The following is a 19793-nucleotide window of genomic DNA, read 5'->3' as shown; positions in this document are numbered from 1 at the left end:
ACAAAATAATCTTATATTTACATTTGTTTATCTGTTTGCTTATTGGTCATTTAATTGATAGATTTTAAGACTGGTTTGAGCTGGTTGTGGTGGTGCACACTTATAATCCTCATTGACTGGGGAGGTTGAGGCAAGAAGATTGCAAGTTCAAGGATAGCCTGAACAATTTAGAAAGACCCTGTCTCAAAATAAAAAAAATAAAAGGCGTATGGACTGAATTATAACTCAGTGTGTAAAGCACCCCTGGTTTCAATCCCTAGTACCAAAAAAACCCAAAGATTGGGTTTTTCCAGCCATCTGTAGCCCTGGAGACAGCATCTAGCACACAGCAGGTGCTAAATAAACATCTTAATATCATTTTTAATTATTTATTATCTATATAGAACAGTGGAATTCATTACAATTCATATTACACATATAGAGCACAATTTTTCACATCTCTGGTTGTATACAAAGTATATTCACACCAATTCGTGTATTCATACATGTACTTTGGATAATGATGTCCATCACATTCCACCATCATTAAACATGAACAAATGAAAGAATTGCTGTCAGAGAAAGTTAGATAGTGAAAAGGAGTTTCATTTCACCCATGAACTATGATAACTTTTATTATTATTAGTTAAGTTATGTCTGGCATAATACCTACTAACTTTATTATTATTAGTTATGTCTTGAATAATACCTAATTCAAGGTAAACAATGCTTATTTGGTACCTGAAAAAAAATATTGCCATGGAATTGTGGTAATTTTTGGTTTTGTAGGGATGGGAGTGACTATTTAATGTTTTCATCTTATCACAGCTTTTTGGATAAAACTTAGCAACAGATATTCTGTTAGATGTGTGTTAGGAGCTTCCTAAAAATCACTGACCTGTCATACTTCATAGTAACTGATATATTTGATCACCTATAATGAAATGATGTGATGAATCCATCAACTAGCAATGATGCTCTTACATGTGCACTTAAGGAGAGCATGGCTGTTGGTGGAAAATTGAATTGATGCAACCAGCTGGGTAGAAGAATCTTGCACCCTGTATAAGATTCACAAGTTGTGTCCCATGGAATACAACTCTGTGCAATAATAAAGGTTATATACAAAGAAAAATAATAGAGAAATAGACTTATCAAATAAGTTGCAGATATACTAGATTAAACAAAGCCAGTAACCCACATTATAAAGATTTAATTTGTTGGGCTGGAGTTGTGACTCAGTGGTAGAGCGCTCGCCTAGCACAGCGAGGCCCTGGGTTCGGATCCTCAGCACCACATAAAAATAAATAAAATAAAGGTATTGTATCCAATTACAACTAAAAAATAAATATTAAAAATAATTTTTAAAATATTTAATTTGTTAGTTTTTTCCCAAGTAAATCTGATGACAGATTTGCCAATCTGACTTCTTTCTCACAGTAGGATCCCACGGAACGATGATTCACTGGACTTGCTTTGGCAGCCTCAAGGCATCACTCATGGGACTCTCAAAAGTGAAGAAGAGTCCTGGGATAAAACAGATCATTGGCCATTGCTGAGCAAAAGCATAAAGTCAAAGAGAAAATCCGAGGGCTGTGGCTGCATTCAATGATGGGCTCATGAAGATGTTCACAGACAGACCCATCTCCATGCCTAAATACATGTTTTGTTTATGAAGTGAAGTCTTTACCATTGGCTGATAAAATGACTGATGTAGTATAAAAAAGTAATGAACCATGTGTAAAGTTCATTCTCCCATGACCTTTAACAGACACTTTTTTTATGTCTCAGTTTCCTTATTTGTAAACAGGGAGAGTTCAATTAAACAGTCTTTGAAGTCTCTTCCCACTCTAGCACTCAGGAATTCAACCGCCTTTGGATGCCTGTTCTGGGCCCATAGTTGTTTTATTCCAAAGGACAAACAGATCAGACACTGATGAGGGAATAGCATGTTGCTTGAAGTTCAGATCTCACTGGCTGAATAAAGATTTTCATGCTTAGGATGCAAAGCCTTTAAAAAGTTACTTTCCCTGATGAGTCTTTAAATAGACTTTAGTAGAAAAGATTTAAACATGAGTGAGGTTTGTGTCCAGCTTGTGCAAGAAGCTTATAGTACTTTGATTTTGTACTAATATTTGGTGGTTTTTTTGTAAAACAAAAAATAAGTTTTATTTTTTCCCCATTTTAGTGTTTCTTAAAATGGTTTCTTTGATCTACAGCCAACAAAATTCCCAAAATTTAAGTTGAAGCTCCTAGTGACTCAGATTTTAATCAAATACACCTCTTAACTCAGACTATTGATAATTAGTCCCTTAAATATTAAGTTCTACATATCCCCAAGGTCTCAAATATTACAGCAGTAAGAGAGAAGATGTAATTGATTGTAATAACTCCCCCAAGGTTACACAAATTCAGGGATAACATGTACAGGGCCTTTTCTTTGCAGCATTTTCTTCTTGCAATCTTCTATGATTCAAACTACACAATTCCAAGGGACTGGTGGTGGCATAAAGAGGATGACACCATGACCACACCAGGGCACTAGTTTTTAAATTGCCACTGATTACACAAGTATTAGATACTGAACTTTCCATTCCTCAGACTTCCTAGTGTAAAATAAAGGTAGCAGAATAGAATATATGGAATGCACCTTCCTGTTTTAAAAAATAAAAAGCATTTACTCTGAAGTTCAAGAAGGAGGTTACTGTGGTAAGAAGAGTTAGTTAAATAACCACAAAAAGGCAGATTTTAGAGGGTGCACAGGGCTAAGGATGAAATGAGTCTGTGTTCTAATTATTTCTGAGTGGGAAGATGAGGGGATAGACCCAGAAGGGGCATTACAGATAATAGTAATATTCCTTAAAAGAGATGCATGGGTGTTGTTTGCTTGTATTGTGTTTTTAAAAAAATACTTTGCTCAATATTTGACATATTCATATCAAATATTAGCTGCTCACTATGTGAGGCTTCTTAAAACCAAAGCAAAAGCAGATAAATGTGACTAATAAAACACTCGTTGAAAAGAAATTAAAAAAAAAAAACATGCCTTACCTTTATAACCAAGTCAAGTATTTTTATTTTTCTGTAGCACATTCTCCCAATATGACTTTTTCTTTCTGACCCCTCTTGAAGTGGCCTCTGCTTAACTGATTTGTCTTCACATCCCATCTCTCTGTCCTCTGTGCTCCTTTCCATTTCTCTACATGGCTACTTTCTAATGTGTCTGTGTCCGCCCGCATGTTGTCCTGTCTGAATTGCCTCCCTGAGCCAACTGCAGAATTCCTACCTATTCTTCTATGTTATTTCCAATGCTTCCATAAACCTTGCTCATCTCCCCCAAGTTGACTTTTTCTTCAATCCACATTGTACAGTTTTGCACTGAAGCAGTTTTATATTGTAATGAGTTGCAAACTCAGATCCTGCTAGATTATAAACTTGTTGAGAGCAGAGATTGAAATTTTATCTTTGTAATGTTTTGAATAACCGATAAAAAAATAAAAAAATAAAGAAATTTTATGTGTTCAAATATATATAGCTATATTCATTCATCTGTGTGGTATATTTTACACATTCTCTGTATATGTGTCTCTGTCTGTCTGTCTGTCTCTCTCTCTCTCTCTGTGCATAACTCAGATGGTTTCAAAATATTACCAATAATTGAAACATAGTAGTAAATGCATATAAAGGAATGGGTTGTGTGGAATTCATTAGTGCAAAGAAAAGGGATGCCATGGATGAACTCAATGGGCATGAAGGGTATTCAGTAAGTTGGGGTACAGACTGGTTAATTTCTAATGAGATTAGAAATGCTGAGGCCAGCGAGAGGGTGTGAGCAGCCAGCTTGGTTACACTGTTGTTCAGAGATGACTTGAAGAAGATTTTTAATGTATCTAGAAGTTGTGATTTAGGCACTTGAACTATACCCCTTTTTTAACCCTTATTTGTTGCTATTTTTTTATATTTTAAGTCAAATACCTCAAGAATTCATAAAGAAAAGGGTTGAATCTAAATATATTGCCACCATTTGTTAAAATATAAAACAGTTTTCCCCTGCAAATCTCTGGGAAACTGTTACACACACCAAAACCAAACATATATATTTGTTCTGAAAGAATTATTTCTATTTTCTTCTTACTCTCCCACGGGTATTGTCAAGCCCTTTGAACCTGAAACTAGCTTACCCCTGGGGCCATTACTTCATTTATAGTGTTCTGTACTCTTGGCATTCCTTACAATTTCCTACCCAAATCCTATTTCTCCTTCAAGGACTGGTTCCAGGTCACTTCTTCTAGCCCTCTCTGGTTACTCTGGCCAGTGTTGATGACACTAAGTCCCTAGGTGCTGACTGTACTCTTTTCTTCACACACCCTGAGCCATTTCCTCCTGCTTCACTTAGTTGGTGTTGCCTAATTAACTGGAGGGCAAGTATTCTGAATTTAAGACCCCTATCTCACATATGCAATGTTTGGATCCTCTCAGCCTAACATATTGTTAATCACATGATCTTTACTTACTTGATCATTTGGTTGATGAGAGATGTCAACAACAAAGAAAAATCACCAGTATGGTAAACAACTTATAGTTCAAAGTCTAACTCCGTAAAGTACATCTTAGTTCTCATCCTTAGATACAGGCATTAAGAAAAAAGAATACTAATAAAGACTGAACTACTGTAATCCTTAGATTTTGGTAGTACTTATTTTTAGAAAGAGGAACACAGTAGAGGGTGATTTGCAAGGTAATCTGGGTTTACACCTTGAGACCTACGATTAGAGTGATTTTGACACAATGCATTCTACCATGAATTAGTCTGAAGCCAGCATTTCCTTGGACGGGAGAAGATCTGATCACAGCTTTGCAGTTCTCAATGAGGTGAGGCTCACTCAAATTTTATATACAATTTTTCTCCTCAACTTAGAAAAACACAATTTACTTAATTTTTTATTATTTATACATTTTAAAAATTTTACTATTAGCCCAATATTATTCATCCTGCCATTATTCCCATTGGATCTCCATGCATGTCTTTGATCATTTGTTAGTTTTGGATTCTTAGAATTGGGGTTTCTGGGTTGCAGCATTTGAACTGGCTTAAAGTGTGTATCTTTAAGTTGTTATGTTTTGTAAAACAGAAGAAAATATTATTTGGCATGAGATGGCAGGAAGAAGGAAATGACTTGATTTTTATAGATTTTACTCATAGCTCCTTTCTGTTCCATTTCTGAACTTAATATCCTAATTGTATCATTTTCCTTCATCATCCATCAGAGAAGTATGCAAGTGAGGCCTGCAGGAGCATCCTTGGTAGGATACCATTTTGAATGGGATGCTTCTTAACTCATTTTGACTCTCTGGGTAATATTTAGCTCAGTTCAAATCAAACCACCTCTAACTTTTCCTGGGATGGTTCTTCAATTCAGCATTTTTTAAAGATAGGAGAGGATTAGTTAGTGATAAATATACCTACAATCTTATAAGAACTCTAGAGGTCACTGAAAAGTATAACTATACAGACTAATTACAAGTATACACACATTCTTATATATTCCTTCCACAATAAGTATATATTACTACACTTGTTATTAATATGCATTCCTCCTCACTAAAGCAACTACTAAAAAATTCATCTGATGAGTTTTAAAAAGTGAACTCTATTACATTCCCTGTCTGGGTGCCTCCTACTTTTCATAGTCCAACCTTTGCTGATTATTGTGTGTGAACCCCACAATTTTCTTTGGGATCCCTGAAGACTTGGAAAAATCTCTCTGCCTATGCACTTGCTCCAAGTTCACTTCAAACACATTTAGGCATCATCGATTACATTGCTATGGACATTTTACTGCTTCCAATGAACTGTGCAAAAGGATTGTCTCAAATTACTTGTGGTAAGGAAGGACTTCTTGTCTTTGCAGTGGGACCCTGCACTTTCCTGGCTTTTCAATCTGAGTACACTGTGTTCTCTGGCTGCCTTCTCCTGGGTTCTGACCTTATGTGTTCTGGGTATGCTGTGGAGAGGAGAGGAGTTAAATTTTGCTCTGGTTTATCAAAAGCATAAATTTCCAGGGGGAGTGGGAGCTGAAAATGGGATTTCTCTAGTAAATGTGATCTTGGATATCATGACATTCACTTCTCCTTTGACTTCTGCAAACCCTGGCTTACTTGTGCTCTCACTTTGCTTTTGGGCCCGCTTCAACCACAGACTAGTGTGCAAAGGCCTATGTTTTCCTTACTTTATATATTGAACCTTGCTATATGGGTACCAAAGTTTGTTAATTTATTTGTTGTTAAACTGTTTTTAAATAGCTAAAATACCTACAAAGCTATTTCTGCTATTCATCTCCCTATTGTGGATCACAATTATCCCCCAAATATTAAGTACTAACCCAGTGTAAAGATTAATTTAGATGTGCCTGTATACTGTCCCACAGAATGATATCACTGTTTTGTATGTAGAAATTGTGTTTGAAACTCTAATTCAGGAACATGGTATGACCATATATCTGATTTTAATTGGCAAGTTTATAGATACAAAGATTAATTCAAATCTGGATTTTCATTTAGTAAATTATTATCAAATACATATGATGTCACTTGGATTATACTACTAAAAATGGACAAAATTAGGCAGTTTTAAAAAATAAAAATAAAACCCCCGATTGTAGAGGCTTAAAAGAAGAGAATTTATTTTTCACTCATGAAACATATCCATCTTAGGCTCTGTCATGTGGTTTCACTTAGATTTACAGACTAATGGAGCATGTTGATCAATACAGAGGGTAAAATTGTGAAGCATGTGAGTTTTTAAAGGCTTCTACCAGGAAGTGGTACACATCATACTAGCTTATATTTTATTGGTCAGTGCAATTCATATAGTTATCTGGACTCCAAAGGGATAAGGTAATTCAATTCCTCCATATACTCAAAAAAGAAGAAATATCAAGTATACTAAACTAATCACTATCTCAGTTTGTATTCTATGATCAAATATACAGTTCATTCTCTTTCCCTCTACCAAATGACCTAATGATTCCAATTCCAGAAAAAAGAGGACCAGCCCTAGAAGTACCCGATTTCACAAAAGGGTATGGATAAACCAAGTGTAGTAGTAGGCAGGAGAGTCTGGGAATCTAGTCTGGGAGTCTATTGGACTAGCAGACAAGAGGCTGCATTCAAAAGAGGCAGCTTGGATTTATATCCAGGAATTCAGACAAGCCAAAGAAGCATTAAGTTACTTATAAATGAAAGCAGTATAAGAGTGTAAGAAACCTGTAAGCATCACAAAAAACTCTTTTGGGTTTTACAACACACAATTGGCTCTCTTTTATATCTTGTAAAGACGAAGACTCAAGTATACTGTTTGAAGGCAGATCATGAAACAGCCCCAATGTGTGCCTTAATAAAGTCAAAGAAACTTCTTAGGGCTCTTTTATTTGGAGCAATTATTATTATCCTTTTTTTTTAAAAAAAATATTTATTTTAGTTGTAGGTGTACACAATGACCTTTACGTTATTTTTATGTGATTCCGAGGATCGAACCCAGACCCTCACATGTGCTAGGCGAGTACTTTACCACTGAGCCATAATCCTAGCCCTATTATTATCCTTTTTGAGTCACACATTCCCTTTGAAAGTTTTATGGAAAATAATAGCCTTTTGTAACCTTGATCTAAACCTCATTTGTTAAACAAAAATTAACTCAAAATAGATTGTGTAGTTATAAGTAAAATTTAAGCATATAAAACTTATAAAAATCTTTGGGATTTAGGGACAGGCAAGGAGTTCTTCAACTTGACATTCTTCAACAAAAGAATGATCTATAAAAGGAAAAATTGATAAGTAGGTGCTCATCAAAAATTTTAAAATTTGTTCTGTAAAAGATCTTAGTAGAATGAAAATATAATTTCCAGCTGAGGAGAAAGTATTTTGGTAAATACCATTACCTAGACTATATAAACACTCTTAAACTTTAGCAATAAAAAACAGATAAAAAAATCTAGCTAAGAAATGGGCAAAAGATTTGAAAGGATATTTCACCAAAGAGGATACACAGATGTAAAATATATGCATCTAATGCAGGAAAAGATATTAATATAATTAGTCATCTGGGAAATGTAAATTAAAACAACATAAAGAAATCACACATGTATCAGAATTACTAAAATAAAAATAATGACAATAAAAACAAATTTCTGGAGGAGATGTAGAGAAACAGATCATTCACACATTGCTGGTGTGGTAATAGCACCACAGCTCCATAAATCAGTTTGTCAATTTCTTATAAAACTAACTATGTGTATTAGTTTGCTCAGACTACCATAATAAAATACAACAGACTGGGTGGCTTAAACAGAAGAAATTTTTTATTTTTATTTTTTGAAATATATTTTTAGTTGTTGATGGACACAATACCTTTATTTTATTTATTCATTTTTTTATGTGGTGCCGAGGATTGAACCCAGTGCCTCACATATGCTAGGCAAGTGCTCTACCACTGGGTTACAACCCCAGCCCCAAGAAATTTATTTTTGACTGTTCTGGAGGCTGGAAGTCTAGAACAGTCTTCCAGTGGCTGGAAGATCAAGGTGCCATCCCATTTGGCTTATTGTAAGGCTTCCATCTTGGCTTGCAGGGGCTGGTGTCTCTTTGGGTCTTCACATGATTACCTCTCAATCTAAAAGTTGTCTGTGTCCTAATAGACTCTTCTTATAAGGGTGGCAGTCACAGAGAATTGGGGCCACCCATAATGCTAATTCTTTACTTAATTACTGTTCTTAAGATTCCTCTTCAAATACGGTCACATTTTGAGGTACTGAGGATTTGTATTTCCACGTGTGAATTTCAGGAAGAATTTAGCCTATAACACTATTCAAGTACTATATTATCTAACAAATATTCTTGGCAAGGATGGTGGAATGTGATAGATATCATTATCCAAAGTACATGTATGAAGACACGAATTGGTGTCAACATACTTTATATACAACCAGAGATATGAAAAATTGTGCTGTATACATGTAATAAGAATCATAATGCATTCTGCTGTCATTTTTTAAAATCAATAAAAAGAAAGAAATTACTACCATAAATCTGACCAAACTTTCAGAAAAATAGAAGAGGGGAAAACACTTTCCATCATATTTCACGAGACCAACTTATTATGGATACATAAAACTTATAATTACATTGAAATAAAATGAATTAAATTTAAAAAGACAATCAGTACTTGATTGTTAATAGAGATTGTATTCCTAACAGCCCAAAACTGGACACAACTCAGATGTTCATCAGTGGGTAAGTGTTAAATGATTGATACCATGGAAAGCTACTCAACAACAACAACAACAAAAAAAATAAATAAATAGAAAAAAAGAAAAGAAAGAAAGAGTATTCATGTATTTCTTCATTCACAGGTAATTTATTGATACATATTATAATTTGGGTGAATCTCCATCACAAAACCATGCTAAATTATTTTATTTTATAACATTCTTTAAAAGAAAAAATATAGATTGGGGAATAGATTCTTGTTTTCTAAGGACAAGGGGTAAGGATCAGGGGATGGATGGATATGGCTATAAAAGAGCAACAGAAGAAAGTTTTTGTGTTGATGGCAAGGTGCTATATCTTGATGGTGTCAATATCAAAAATTTTTGAAAAGATCAGTTGAAGGTGAATTTTAAAAAAGACTAGTTGAAGTTGAAGTCAATGATAGCGACTGGAACAGTACAAGTACTCTTGATAGATATAAAAAAGAAATAAATGGGAGCTAGTTTAGGTATGAGGATGGGTTAATTTTTAAGTATGTTGACTAGACAGTGATTATCTAGAATGCAATTGAAGATATGACAGAATCTGAGAAATCAAGACTAGAGACATAAAGCTAGGGATTAACTGCATTTTTATAATTACAATCAGGAAGGATGAATTAGGGAAAGCAGAGTAGAAGAATGTCAAGAAGTGGATTCTGAGGAATATGCAAAAGCTCAGACTAGGAGAATGTTATGTTCTTAGTATCAGTAATAAGCAATTAAGGACACAGGAAAAGATGTAGAATAATCTAATGCCATGAAAAACAATAATGAAGAATTTTTAGATGAAAAATTATATACTATTGAAATTCAGCAGAATGCATATAGAAGAAAAATTGAAATATGACAAGCAATTATTTGGAGAGTTTTAAGAGGAGTTAGAAGAAAAAGAATATTGCAGGGGGTTAAAGAACTAGTCGATGGGTGGGCAAAGATCACTAATAGAGCATAGACCAGTAATTTGGGGTGTCAAAGGGATAAGGATAAATTCTATGCAGCCAGAAGTCAACCGAATTGAGCAAAGAGAAAATAGTAGTGAATGCAATAGAAAGTAGTTGAAAATGCTAGAAGTAACAGTTCCTAAGGATAACAGGAAAGGAAAGAGACACAGAGCCCTGATGGAGGTCTTTGCATTAGTAGCAAAGGGAGATGGATATATATCCACTAGGTCTACAGGTACAGCTGTGTACTAGGTCATAGCAACAGAGAGGAGGACATGGGGGAGGAATTCTACATTTTCCTTTATTTATAATTCAAATCTCTCACAGAATATTCCTTAAACACAAGTGATGCTGAGAAATTAGCACCTGGCATGAAGGGAATAATATTTTTGAAATCACTCACAGTGACCAATTGTTTTTTTATCCTCTAGGACTTATAGAGAGACCCACATCTGTCAGACCAGGGAATGTTGCAAGACGTCTAAGTGAGTCAGGGTGCTGAGTTGATCATGGAGACTGGGAGTACTGACTACTCTCTAATAGGCAACAAGAACAGCAAAGCCAAAACCACATTTTTGATTATATAGTACACATACATCCTTTTCTTTCATTTGTCTACATAATTATTCTTGGCTTTATTTCCAACTATTTGGGAATTTTCCAGATTTTTAAAATTAATATCTAAGTAAATTATGGATTTCATTTATTTTAAATATTTAAAAAATTTTTTTCCAGAATATGATTTATTTTAGTAAATGTTTCTTGCGGACTTGAACACAATGTTTATTCTGCCCTTCTGGGTACAGTGCTCTATAAATATCAAATAGGTTAATTTGGATGATGGTGGTGTTCAAGTCTTTTCTATACTTACTAATTTACTATCTTCTTTTTCTATTAATTGTTAGAGAGGGTGTTGAAGTCTTTATAAGTATGGATTTGTCCTTTTCCATTTAAGTCTGTAAATTCTGCTTTGAGTATTTTGAAGTTCTATTAACATAAATGTTCAGGATTATTTTTTCTTCTTAGTACACTGACTCTTTTTATCCCTCATAATATTTCTTGCTCTGAAATTTATTTTATTTGATATTACTGTGGTCCTTACGGATTTATTTTCTAAAACCATTTGAGATATGATTGACATACAAATAATTGTACATATTTAATGTATAAACCTTCATATTTGAAGTTGTGTCCACCACTCACGAAGTACCATATTGTTAATTATACAATACTACAACATAAAGTAGATATCTATGATGTATTAAATCAAAATTGCAAATCTTTGACTAATACTTCTACATTTCCCCTTCTCCCAGCTCCTGGAAACATACAAAAATCTATCAGTGTGATAAACATATTAATAGAATAAAGGATAAAAATTGCATGGGCTTCTCAACAGGGGCAGAAGAAAGCATTTGACAAAGTCACCACATTAACGTGATAAAAGCTCCTAATCTATTATGTATAGAAGGAACTTACTTCACATAGTAAAATTCATAATGAAAGTCCATAGCTAATACCACAGTCAATGGTGAAATATGGAAAGTTTTTCTTTATTTAAACAAGGATTTGAAACAAGTCAAGGATCCCTCTTTTCACCACTCAGTGTAGTACTAGAATTCATAGCCAAAGAAGTTACTCAAGAGAAGAAATAAAAAGTACTCAATTACAAAAGAACTAAAATTGTCTTTGCAGATAACACAACCTATTTTTTTTAAATTTTAGTGCATTATAGTTGTACATGGCAGTGGGATTCATTTGAACATATTTATAAATGCACATAGAAAAGTTTTTTTCTTTTCTATCTCCAGTACTGAACCCTTCTTTCCCCACCTTCCATCCTATAATCCCCTTCCTTCTCTATTGGTCTTCACTTTATGTATTTATTTATTTATTTTTAGTTGGTGCATTGTAGTTATATATAAAATTGGAATGCATCATGACATATTCATACATGTACATATCATAATTTGGTCAACTTCATTCTTCAGTTCTTTCCCTTTCTCTCCCACTCCTCCCTCTCCCCTCCTCCTGGTCCCTTACTTCTATTTTACTGATGTTCTTTTGCTTTTCATAAGATTCCCTATTTTTATTTTATTTTTCTCTCTGTTCCACATAGGAGAGAAAATGTTCTGCCTTTGATTTTCTGAATTTTTCTAATTTTAGCATGATGTTCTCCAGTTCCATCTATTTACTAGCAAATGACATAATTTCATGCTTCTTTATGACTGAACACAACTCCATGAAATATTTATACCACATTTTCTTTATCCATTTATTGAAGGGCACTTAGACTAATTTGGCTATTGTGGATAGCACACTATTATAAATATTTGGTATGCATTTACCAATATGGTATGCTGATTTTAGTTCTTTTGGTTGTCAAGAAGTGGGGTAGCTCTGTCATAAGTGGTCCCCTTTCTCTGTTCCACCATTATCTTTTCAAATTCTTGTTCTGCCCCTCTACTCTCCTATCTTTATACAATCGCTTGATGTCGTCCCACAACTCACTGGTATTAACTTATTCATTGTTTTTTACATTCTGTATTACATTTTGTGTAGTTCTATTCTTATGTCTTCACATTAATAATCTTTCTTCTGTAAAATTTGTTATTAATTCTGTTCACTGAATATTTTATCTGTGTATTTTTCATCTCTGAAAGCTTTATTAGACTCTTTTTTATATCTAACATTTATCTTCCTACCATTCTTACACTCTCTACTACCTACCTTAATATATAAAGAGTAATGATAATAAGTGTTTTAATGTCCTTGTTTACTAATTTTATCATCTATGGTATGTCTGTGTATTTTTGTATCGATTTGATATCTCCTGGTGTGATTTGTATTCTTAAATTCTTAGTTTGGATTGTTAGTTACTATATTTTTTCTATTCCTTAAAAATTTTGTTATTTTGTTAAATATATTGAAATTTTGTTCTGTGATGAAGGTATGTTACTTAGAATCAGTCTGATTCTTGATTTTGAGGTTTATTAGGGTGAATATAAACTGCCTTTATTCTCAGACAAATTACATACCACAACTAAGGCATTAACTTTCTGAAAACACTACTCAATGTCCTGTGTGTATTAGGTCTTTCTTGTGTGGGTGTTGCAAAATCAAAGTATGCTAAGCTTTGTGTAAGCTGTGGGGATTATTCCACCTACTTCTTTCTGGTGATCTTCTAGTTTTTATAGTTCCCTCACATTCATGCACAGAATTCAAGCAAGTACTAGATATTTTCTCTCTGTAGACCACTTCAAAGCTCATGTGCTCTCTGTACAACTCTCCTCTCTCTGTTGCTTTGCCCTGGAAATTCTAATTGCATAATCAAATTCTAACAACTATCTTCTTAACTCAATGAAATCACCAATCTCTGATTGCACCCCTCCTTACTGTTCTGTGGGATGAAAATGTTCTCAAGGTTGTCATATGAGGCATTCATAGGACTCACTTCTTTTTCTTTTCTTTCTCCTAGGTATCATAACCTGTATTGCCTATTGCCTGATGTTTGAGAACTAAACCAATTTATTAGTCATTAATGATGGAAAGATAAGCCTCTTGGTCCATAACAACTGTAATTAGAAGTTCTCCCATACTTATGGTTTAGTTTAGAATATACTCACTCCACCTAATGGCAGTGACTTCAAGAAGTCATGCAATGAATGCATTCAGCTTGAATCTCTCCATTTCTGGGTGGTGGAAAATTTTCTCTATCATGTATTGATATAGATTCCTACATCTATTAGCTGAGAATATAAAGTAAAAAGTTTTATTTCATCCTTCTTTTCTGAGAATAAAGACATAGTAACAGAATTGGGCCTTGAGAAAACTAAAGAAAAGTTAGAACAACTACCATGAGGTGTGCACTAGGGAATTAATATAAAATTAATAATGATGTAGTACTTGTTACACAGCCTTCTTCATCAGCCCCAGAAATCATTTCAATTAAAATACTCTTAGCTTGAAGAAAAGAAGGTTTTACTCAAAGTACATGTTTTGTTAGCATAAGTATTTCTCCAATATTTTTTTTTAGATTTATGTTTAAAAAAATCAGAATTTTCAAATTAACCTTTTAAAGGAGTTGAATTTTGGCTTAGTTCTTAAAGGACAATTATTTAATTCAAGCTGTTTCATCATGTAATTTACTACAAACATCGTCCCTCTGAGTATCCAAATGCCAAACACCCTTGCTTTTTGAAGGATGCAAATTAGAAATGGCACACAGTGAGTTCATACTAGTTGTTGACTGATGGCCTTGATCACCATTATTAGACAAAAATGGTTCTCTATGACCCTCAATTCTATGAAACACTGAAATGATCCAGAGTTAGAGCCAAAGGACAAGTGCAGTGAAATGACTGGCTAATGAGTAAATCAAGTCCGCAATACACAATTACTGTAGGTTAAGAATGAGTCACATGGGTGAAATTACAGAGAAATCCATGTTTTTCCTGCCCATGTTAAACCTAATCTAGAAAGTATGACAATGCCTTTAATCACTTCTGATTTCAAGCCAGCAGTTTTGCTCTCAAAGTAGGTTATTTTGAACTTTCAAGAGAAGGAAGTTTCAAATCCTAACAGGTTTTACACTATGGATTGGAAAAGAGTTAAGGGACTACATCTACAGAAAGTGTTGTTCGTACTAATCTTGCAAGACTGGGAAACATGAAGGGAGCTTAAGGAAATCTAAAACCTGTTGAAACTGCATTGGAAGTAAAATTTATTGAATTTAAATTCAAGGTCCACATGTTTTTATAATATGATCACTGCTCACATTTATTTACTTAGCATTAAAACTAAACTAACATTGTTAGGTCGCAGCTGTTTAGATTTTGATAGATGACAAATGGCATTTCTCCTTCCAAACAGTGCAAGACATCAAATCCATACTTTAGGGGGTAAAATGAAGATTGGGAGAGACTAACAGGAAATGGGTTTGTTCACTTTGGAATTCTATTTATAAACAGACAAAATCTGAGGGACCCTAAGCCAGAGGGTGGTCACATCTTGTTTCCATAAACACACACGTTTTAATCACCTATAGACAACGTGTTTTGGGTCTTTGTTTGGTTTCATGCATAGCAAAGTGCGTTGGCTATTTATATTCCTGCCAGTTGGAAATGATAGGCCAGGTCTGTGGGGCTTTTTATTTTTACCAAATATGTTGAAATTGATTTATCTCATCCTGATCCTGCTGTCAAAAAACTGTAACTTCTGGAAAAGCTGAGTGTATGAGGAGTCAACTATCTTGAATTGTCAGTTAGCCAGTGACTTTGCTGCCTAAAAGTATAAAAAATAAAGTATTTTATTTCTTTATTAAAAGCAGTTTCAAAAAAATAGCACATGATTTTGTAAGAAGGATAGGAATAATGCAGAACACAAGGTACTCACTGTCTTTTCATGCTTGAGCTCTTTGATTTTTATTGAGATAAACTAATACAATTATTTTCCTTTATTTTTAAATACTGGCAACTTGTATTTTTAGTCATCTCAGGATTATTCCTTCTTCTAAAAATGATTCTTTTTTTATCCTCCAACCATTCCAGTGGCTTAGGAGTCATCTCTCTCTCTCTCTCTCTCTCTCTCTCTCTCTCTCTCTCTCTCTTTCTCCCTGTCTCTCTCTGTAATGTGAATCTACTCTGTGACCTCAGAGCCTAAGGCTTGCACAGTTATCTGCCCTAATGCACCTATCCCAACCTGATAAATCATAGGCTACGTCAAGATTTCTCAAACTTGAGAGTCAGCATAGGTCATCACCTTTCAGGTGTAAACAACACAACTTGCAGTTCTGCCCATGTGTCCTGCCCTTTGTCAGAGAGTAGGTTCTGGTAAGAGAGAATAAAGTCAACATGTAGTGATGAGCTGAACCATGATTCATGTTTCAGAACAGCTATGTTTGGAATGGTTTGTAGTCAAATCACTTTATGTACAAATTTGGCAGCTACTTTTGTCTATTTTCTGTTGTGATAACATAATTACATAGGCTGGATGATTTATAAAAAAAAAAAAAAAAAAAAAGAAGTTTTTTAATGGATGGTTCTGGGACCTGATAAATATATGAGGTTTGTGCCAGCAAAGGTCTTAGGCTGTTTTAACCCATGGCAAAAAGTGAAAGGGCAAGTGGTCATGTGAGAAAGAGAAAAAACACAAGAGGCCTTCCTTGCTTCATAACAATCTGTTTAGTGGCTGGGGCAGTAGCTCAGTGGCAGAGAGCACTTGGCTTGCATGTATGAGACATTGGGTTCTATTCTTGAGCAACACAAAAAAATGAAACAAATAAAATAAAGGCATTCTGTCCATCTACTACTACAAAAAAAATTAAAATAACAATCTGTTCTCATAGTAACTAATCCAGTCCTATAAGAGAGAACTCACTCGTTTGAGAAAGTCACTGGTCTCTCCTAATGACTTAATCATCTCTTTAAGACCCATATCCCAACCTAGCTAAAATGACAATTAAATTTCAATGTGAGTTTCAGAGGGGCCAAGCCATATTCAAGCCATAGCAGCGGCTGACATCATACAGTTATGGAGTGTCAGATCCTGTAAATGGATTCTAAAATCACTTGCACTATGGTTACTGGCAAACTATTGTAAATCAGTTATAGACTCCTAAATATAGAAAACTTCTAAAGGGCATTTACCTTTGGTTAATATTCATTAACAAATTATTAGTATGCATGCTTTGTGTGAATGTCAAAGATGAATACAGAGGAGAACAGCTCTAAATTTAAGAAACTTATCATCTAAAATGGGATATAAGTTAGATAAAAACTCATGCCAGTCAAATATATGTATATCATTAGTACCAATTTCTAAATGAATAAAAGGATTTATTATTAATATCAGATATAGGACCTTTAAACCTCTAGTCAAGATAGCATTACATTGGCAGAAAGATCAATAGAGGGAAGAGTGCAGAGGGAAAGGGAGGGAAGAGGTACTGAGTACTGAATTAAAACAAGATATATTGCATGCCTTTATAATTATGTCAGAATGGGTTTTACTCTCATGAATAACTAAAAAGAACCAATAAAAATATAGCATTATGAGTTAATAGTATAAAGCTCTCTCTTTCAAAAATATATACAGTGATGAATGGAGGTGGTCTACTGGACCCAGCAAGTGAGTGAGGTAGAAGCAACTGGGAAATTTTAACTAGAATACTCACCAGGGTCTATCTTATAGTAGGCCTGCTGAGGCTTTAGATTCGCCTGACAATTGATTCTGAGTTCATAATCAGAATGGTCATACTTAGCAACTGGCAGACCCTCAATTTATTATTTGACCTTGAAGAAAAATAGGAAAGACCAAGATTTTACCTGCAAGCCCTTGAATATGTCCCCTCCCCAGGCAAGACTGAAAAAAATAATGGTAATCTCAGTGGAATGACAGAGAATATTGGAATTTTAAAGAATTAAATAAAGAGGTCTGTTGATTCGCATCGCATTCCCATTCTATTTGCCAATATTTCCCCTACAAAAAGCAGATGATGGTAGACTACCACAAACTCAACCCAGAGGTAGCAACAGTCACCACTTGCTTTACCAAATAGAGCACTTTTAGCCAAACAGGTCAATATGGCTTCTGATATGTGGTATACAGCTGCAGTTATAGGGAAATTTTGTATTTCAAAACCTTTCAGGATGGAACATAATTATAAAATGAAAGATATGAAAGTCTGGGAAGAGGCATGTAATCAGATCGATGAGGTGTGTCTTCAAAGGATAAAGATCTTTGTATATTAAGTTAAAAATCACTAGAGAATATGTTCTTCAGAAGAAGCACTAAACAAGCCTGTGGGGAGGATCATTCATTCTTTAGAGGATTGTAGCCACTTTGCACTTCATCATCCTAGGTAAGTGCAATGGGACTGTGGAAATAACAGCTCTAGCAAAGAAATGGAAGGTACATGTGTGCTCATGAGCATGGACCTCCTTGTACCAAGCACAATCTAGCGACAGTTAACTGATGAATGTCTTACATATTGATAGCTCAAAGTAATTTTGAGCCTCTGGTCGGGCTACATACCCACAAGACTAACCAGCCACTTGATGACAAGTTTATTGCATGATGTCTCTTTTACTGAGATAAAGATCATGAATTGTCCTAGCTAAAATGCACCTGATTTCTAGTTATGGGATTACCTTTCCTGCCCATGATGCCTAAGCCATCACCATAATCCATGAGCATCCAGAATGTCTGACTTACTGACATTATTTCAGCTCAGAAGAACCATTTTAGGTGAGAGTGATATGATAAAGGGCAAATGACCCATAATCAATCCACTTTTCCTGTCACATTGTATGTAGTCCAGAAGTTGTCAGCTTGACAGAGAATTGAAATCGCCTTTTTGAAATCATAGTTAGAACACCAAATTAGAAATGACATTCCATGAGATTAATATGCTGTCAACGTAAAACAATGACCATTATATGGCACTGTGTCTCCAATTGGTAGAAAATATGAATCTAGAGTAGTTTTGACCAGTAGAATTTTCTGCAATGATAGAAATATCGTTCCATGCTTCCCAGTAGGATCAGTATTAATCACGTATGGCTAGAACAGTTGAAATGTGGCTAATGTCACTGCAGATCTGTATTTCTAATTTAATTCAAAATTAAATATCTATCCATGATTTGTGGCTTCCACATTAGAGCAAACGCCTACCACAGGTTTTGTTTTCCAGAGGGTCAATGCTTCTAACAAGGACTGCAGTAAGAATATCACTAAACCTAAAACTAAAAATAGTGACTGGTTAACCCTCTCCCCCAATGTGGATTATTTGAACTGGTCCATTTTAGTAGGTCATAAGCAATGAAAGGAATAACCGTAATTGATAGGAAGTCAATTTTGCCGCAGCATAATGAAATGGGTCGGGGACTTCAATAATGGACTGAGAATCATGGATACCATCTTTCAGGAATGAAGTTTGAGGTCACTATCAGGCAAACTGCTTAGACTGACAGGTATGTCAGCTAAGAGGGAATCTAGACCAAGTAGTAGAGGAGAATATGACATGGTCAGCTCTTTGTTGGAAACAATGGCACAGGAATGTGGTTTGTCCTACTATCTCTCCTCTTGTAAGACTCCCCCCAGGTATTGTGTCCAACAATCACTTGGGAGAAGCCATTATAGTATGAGAGAGCCTAATGTGATTTCTAGTGGGTAACTAGTAATGTTCTGTTTTTTGATCTGGATACTGGTTACACAGGTATATTCACATTATAAACATTTATCAGTCTATACATTTAAGGTATTTAAAATTTACTGTGTGTATATTATAATTCAATAAATATGTTTTTAAAATAATACAAGTCATACAAGCATGATACTACAGATAGTATCTAGCAATGTGTATGCATCTGTGCTCACTTCCTCTGCTTTCTCAAGCTCACATGAAACATTTGCTAAAGTATAACACATTTGAGCTGCAAAACTACCCTAGAAAACTGAAAAAATATAAATCATACCAAGTATACTTTTAAATTACAATGACATTCCATTAGAAATCAGTAACATAAAAGATAGCTGAGAAACTCCCAGAAACATAGGGATTAAA

Source organism: Callospermophilus lateralis, chromosome 5, assembly GCF_048772815.1.
Source record: "Callospermophilus lateralis isolate mCalLat2 chromosome 5, mCalLat2.hap1, whole genome shotgun sequence".
Classification (NCBI taxonomy): domain Eukaryota; kingdom Metazoa; phylum Chordata; class Mammalia; order Rodentia; family Sciuridae; genus Callospermophilus; species Callospermophilus lateralis.
The sequence above is the reverse complement of the archived record's forward strand: the minus strand, read 5'-3'. Positions refer to the sequence as shown.